Source organism: Calidris pugnax, unplaced genomic scaffold (assembly GCF_001431845.1).
Source record: "Calidris pugnax isolate Ruff unplaced genomic scaffold, ASM143184v1 scaffold56, whole genome shotgun sequence".
NCBI lineage: Eukaryota > Metazoa > Chordata > Aves > Charadriiformes > Scolopacidae > Calidris > Calidris pugnax.
In genome coordinates, this window is record NW_015090839.1 from 12,911,924 (window position 1) to 12,917,518 (window position 5,595).

Sequence of the window (5,595 nt, forward strand, 5' to 3'; positions counted from 1 at the left end):
TGAGGAAGAGGAGAGATGAGTGTTTCAAGCCGAGGGAGGAGGTGGCCCGCTCGAGGATCCCTAAAGTTGACGGCCATTGGAAAGAGGCGGGGGTCAGCGCCGCAGCGTACCCCTGAGCTCCCGGGGGAGGCAGGGGGACGCGGAGGACCCCTCCTCTGTTGCAGGGAGCAGGGGGGCATGGAAGGGTGGCCGGTCGCCTTCACACACACACACCCCACACACACACCCCCCCGCCCCGGTCAGGGCAGCCCAGCGCTCCCCCGGACGGCGGAACTTCACGCTGACTCCCGTCTTGGTTCACGCTCCCGTCGGGGCCAGAAGTTGGGTGCGGGGCGATGCGGGAGGCTCTGGGGGGGGTGTCACCCCCAGCCCACCGCGGGGCTGTCCCCGCACGGCCCCCGCGCCCGCAGGTACACACAGCAACCTCCCCGGGGGGGGAAGAAGCAACCTCCGCTTTGTCAGGAGACAGGCAGAAGTTCCAGACCAGCTTCAGCAGGAGCTTCAGCGCCGCCGACCTTCCCCAGCGGGCGCCCTACCTGCTCTTTGTCACCTCCCCGGCACCCCCGGCACACACACACACGGTGCCGGCGGACGACTGTGTCCTGTCGTGTCCTGTCGTGTGGTGTCGTGTGGTGTCGTCTGTGTGTGTGTCCCCCCACCCCAGGGCTGGGCAGCGGGAGGGCAGTGGGGGGGGGACAGCCCCGCACCGCTCCCCTCCGCCCCCCCCCCGCGGGGATGCTGCTCCCTGACGTCAGATGTTTGCTCAGTCTTTTGTTCAGTTAAAAATAGTTGGAGGCGGCAGCTTACCTGCCTTGGGTGGCGGCTCCTCGCCGCCTGCGTCAGGGAAGCCTTTTCTGGCCAAATCAGTCATTTCCCTTCTCCCTGGGATCTGGGATCCCCGCACCTAAATTAATTATATCACCGTGCAGGAGACCGGCTCGCAGTCTTCTAAAACCAGTATTTTGCTGCCTGAAACACATGAAAATGGAAAGTTTCTTTGTAATGTGGCTGTAACAGAGCTGTGTTATCAAAGCTAGAGATTTCTCACCGCGACCCATTGAAGCAAATGCACTGTCAAATATGATCGTTACTCTAGTACCCTTTATTTTCTATTTTTTCGCTTTCCCTTCATGGCCGTTACTGTGCTGCACTTGCAATTGCATATTAACCTAGTAAAATAATTGCTTTATGGCAGATTATTTGTGGCAGACACTTATTCTTCTTCTCCCGATTCCATGGAGTTATTAAAAAGTAATGGGTGCCAAGACAATCAAGGAATATTTCCTAATTAAAGAGGAAAAATGGAACTGTCACCATTTTCCACAGTTTGTGGGCCAGTTTGTGTGCACAGATTACACACACACTTTTACACACGTACATGGAATATGAGTCCGGTGCCTATGCACACACTTACGTGCACCTCTATACCACAGTAAATTCCCTGTTTCTTACAGAGAATAAAGAATAACTCGAAATCGAAGACAAATGAATTAACAGGGAAATTTATCACTTTTCCCCACTTTAATTTCTTCCCCTATTATAATGAAATCCCGAGCCTTTAGCTAGGTGGGCAATTAACCACCCGGTGCCTGGTGTCCTATAACCATCATCCCGCCGGATAGTTTATGGCGCTGAAGTTTTTCAGCAACTCGGTAACCTTATTTTACCGTTGCGTGTGATACACAACCTCCCACACGTGCAGCTCTATCGGGTGCGCGTAGCCTGCGTATAAATTTATAGTTTATCTTTGCCCAGCCGCTCCTGGGTGACAAATCTCCCCGTTGCAGGGAGCGCCGTCCTCATTTCAATAACTATTTCGTTCTGGGAGCGCGCCTGGTAATTCTTTACAACGAAATTGCTTCCCCTCTGGTTCCTATATTTTAATTTAGTAAAGGACTGATTAGCTGTGGCTTTAAAAGGGCCAGGTCTGCGCTGGCTCGCAGCGTCCCCTCTCACCTCTCCGCAGCCCCGGGCTGGGGTCACTGCGGGGCCGCGGCGGGGGAGCGGGGCAGCGCGGATCCGGATCCCGCTCCCGCGCCCGCTCCGCCGCCCGCCGCGCATACCTGCGCGCCCCGCGCAGCGCCCCGCCCGCCCGCGGGAGCGACCCCCCCCTCCATGTCCCCCCCTCTGCGGAGGGGGAAGAGCAGCGCGGCTCTGCCGCTGGCGCACCGCTGCCGGCGTGAATCACGGCGGAAACAACAGGAAGACGCAGCTCAGCTCGGGGGAAAATAATTGTTTGGTTTCTTTTAATTTGCATCGCCCCGCTTTAATGGCACCCTTTCGAGGAGGGGAGGGGAGGGGGGGAGAGGAGGGCCGGCCGGGGTGCACGGTGCTGTTTCAAGGCTTCATCCAAACTTCTGCGTTTTGAAAGAATAACTTCAAAAACCCGCGTTTTGATTGTATTCAGGCGTGTGCCCGGCTCGCAGCGATTTGGGGATTCATTGAAGGTGTAAAGATCCGTTGATAACGTTTCGGGTCGGGTGTCCCTAAATCAGCAGGCTCTCCCTTCTCTGCCAAATCCTGGAAGTAGTTTGAAACAAGGGGGGGAAACAGAAAGAAAAAGGGGAAAAAAAAAAAAGAATTTTATTTTTCATCTGTAAAATGCGTATAAAAGAGGGATGATATTGTAAAAGGAAAGGCTACAATAAAAATCACAGGTCGCTTATGAAAAGGTTTCACTCTGAGCAAATGTTTCGAGTATGTCGGAGCCTCTTAAAATTATACTGTACCTATTAGACTTTTCTGACGGTTATTGGAAAACACACAATGCATACAAAAATACGAGCAAGAAAGGGTCAAAATTAATTTATTTTCGCGTATGAACACTGAAAGGTGCAAGTACGGTTTTAATAGTTTTGATCTTTATTTAATGATCGATGTAGATAAAGGCAATTACCGATTATTCAGGAAAATACAATTAATTTTAAGAAGTTACCTTTCCTTGAGTGTACCGGTGCGCTTACAGAACTGGTGCGGAGCCATCTCTTTGTTTATTTTTCTAACGTCTACCCAAATTCCAGCAATCCACAGAGCAGTAACAGCTTTTTCCATGTGTTTATCATCGAGGTTGCAACAGGATTCGCCTCAATTGTTCTGCCTTTCTTGTGTTTTCCTTTCTTCCCTTTTCTGCATTTCCCAGATACATTCGCTTTGGTTGCAAAAATAAACAGCGGAGTTTTTAACAGCAATTTGAGATGATAATGGTTACTGATCCCATTCTTTCCATCATAATCTTCAAGTGGTTTAAGATTAATGATAGGAGGTGTTTTAGCAAGGAGTGTGGGTTCTCTTCTCCAAAGACCATCGCTATGATAATTTACTTAAGATGTTGACAAGACTGTCAGTAAGGCTAATTTTTTATTAAGCTGCGCTGTAGCAACTGTAGTAAGCATTTGTTGTTGTTATTTAAGCACATTGTATTTTTGAATGCCTTCCTATAAATATTGTTATTCGGTCTCTGCCTGATGGATTTGCAATTGAGATGATTCCCCTTGCCTTTGTTTCAAGAAAGGTATCTTCTGGTACTCTGATAAATGTTCTCTTCCACCCTCCCCCCTTCCCTTACACGCACATTTTTTAAAAGAAAATAAATTGGAGCAAGTGCTGGCTTGGTCCGGCAACGCGCATCTCCCGCGGAGCGTTGTTTTTGGCCGGACTCTACCTAAGCACAGCCCTGAGCCGGCGGGACCAGACGCGGGTGTGAGTGGGTTTGGGTGGTTTTCATTTTATTTATTTTATTTTATTTTCAAATGGGCAAAATAACGCTCAGAGCCGTAAATACGTGACTGCAGTACCCCGGTGTACAGAGAGGCTGGGGTGCCTCTCTAAAGGCGGGCGATTGATGCCCGTACCGGCGGCTCCGGAGCTCTTGCCTCCGCCGCTCGCCCCCGGCGCTGCCCCGGCCGGGGCGGATGGGGGGGTCCCCCCGTTTGACCGGTCCCGGCCACGGCAGCAGCGCTCCCTGCGGCCCCGGCCCGGTCCCCCTCTCCTCCTGGGAGCCGCCGGCGAGCAGAAGCCCCTCGGCGAGCAGCGGGGCGGGCTGGGTGCGGGGCCGGCGGCCCGACACGCGTGTGTGCGCGCAGGACGGCAGAGGAAGGCGCGGAACAGCCTGTGCTCTCTGAGGGGGGAAAAAGTCTTTGGAGGGGGGAGTATGGGAGGGAATCTCAGCAGATCGGGTGATTTTTTTTTTATTTTTTTTTTAGGAGGAGGTCTAAACTATTTTTAGCTCTTTTGTATTTTGAGGAGGTAACCTCTGTTCTCCAGACCACAACAATTTTTACCAGTAAAAAGTAGTAGCGGACCCTTTGGGGCAGGAATCACGCCTTTCTGTTTATCCTGTAGCTAGCAGCGTGCTATTAGGACTGTTGTAAGGGGGCAGGGGGAGCAGTTAAAAATCTTTCTAGTGCTTCTGTTCACATAGAAGACAAATTAGTAGAAATGATAACTTTGGGTGACTAATTCATTATGCATTGCTATTTTCCAGCGGCTGTGGTGAGCAGAGCTTAAGCAAACTTTAAATGTGGTGCGGACTTGTTCTCATTCTTTGAGCAGTCAGCTCTTTTTTTTTTTTTTTTTTTTTTATTTCCCCCCCCTTCGGTCGTGTTTTCAATCAACACCAAACCGCGGGCCTACCGATAAATTACCGGGGCCATGTGACGCTCATTTGGCGGTGCCTTTTATTGCCCTTTGCGGGGCCGTGCGGGGGCAAACCAAGTTTGGGTGGCGGGGCCCCCTGAGCGCAACACCCCCCTTCCCCCTCCCTTCATCCACACACACACACCCTCCGCGCTGCCGGGGGCTGCTACAAACGCGTGTTTCTCCCCCTTATCCTGCCCCCTCCGCGCCATCAGCAGCGCGTAAAGAAAAGAAAGAGGCGGTTTGGTAAACAGTTTATATTAACGCTCCCGCCCGGGCAAAAAGGAAGGGCGAGGGGTTGCGCTTCCTTCTTAACTTGCGCGCCCCACGCGGGATTCAACGCGCGGCGCACGGGGCGCCCAGGCGGCCGCCTGCGCGCCCCGCTGCCTTTGGAACGGGATGAGTGACGAGGTGAGCCGGGAAGTAGAGAGGAGGTGCCTGGGGCTGGTGACTTCTTGCCTGTTCAATGGTGGTTTTGTGTTGCTTGGTTTTTTTAGGCCCCACAAGGAGTGACTGGTGATGAGTCTAACTCTGGAATCCATGCGGAGCGGGAGAGGAGAATGGCACGGCGCAGCTGAGGAGGGGTATGTTGCCAGAAAGGTCCGCGTTGACCTTTGTGATGCTTATTGCTGTGTGTGGAATAGCTTGTTCCTTCTCTGTTTTTTTTTTTTTTTTTTTTTTTTTTCCCCGATGTCGGGTCCCGGAGCTATAAGGCGTGATTTCTTTGCCTTAAATAAAATTGGTCAAATGTTGACAACCTTTAAGCCAATCTAACACTCAAGATTACTGACGGGAAACTAATGAGAAAATATCAGATCGTCCGGCCTGGGGGCTCCTAATTAAATCTTAGCTGATTGAAAAATAAAAGCGGGTTCGCGGGCGTGGGGGAGGAGGGAAGAAGCTCCGGGCTGAACTTTAGCTCTCATTTTACGTGATATTTCCCCAACCCACCCCTCCCTC

The 5,595-nt window shown here is 51.8% G+C and overlaps 2 long non-coding RNA genes across 2 annotated transcripts in view; both read right to left on the reverse strand.

Annotated features, from left to right (window-relative positions):
- LOC106887994 overlaps positions 1-5,595 on the reverse strand; it is a 13,327-nt gene that overhangs the window by 3,098 nt on the left and 4,634 nt on the right. The window contains exon 2 of the long non-coding RNA XR_001412022.1: positions 808-969. This is a non-coding gene — a long non-coding RNA (uncharacterized LOC106887994). The remainder of the gene's footprint in view (positions 1-807; positions 970-5,595) is intronic.
- Positions 2,245-3,485, reverse strand: LOC106887993. Its single transcript, XR_001412021.1, has 2 exons — positions 2,936-3,485; positions 2,245-2,520 (listed from the first exon to the last, which is right to left on the reverse strand). It is a non-coding gene; the product is annotated as an uncharacterized LOC106887993 (long non-coding RNA).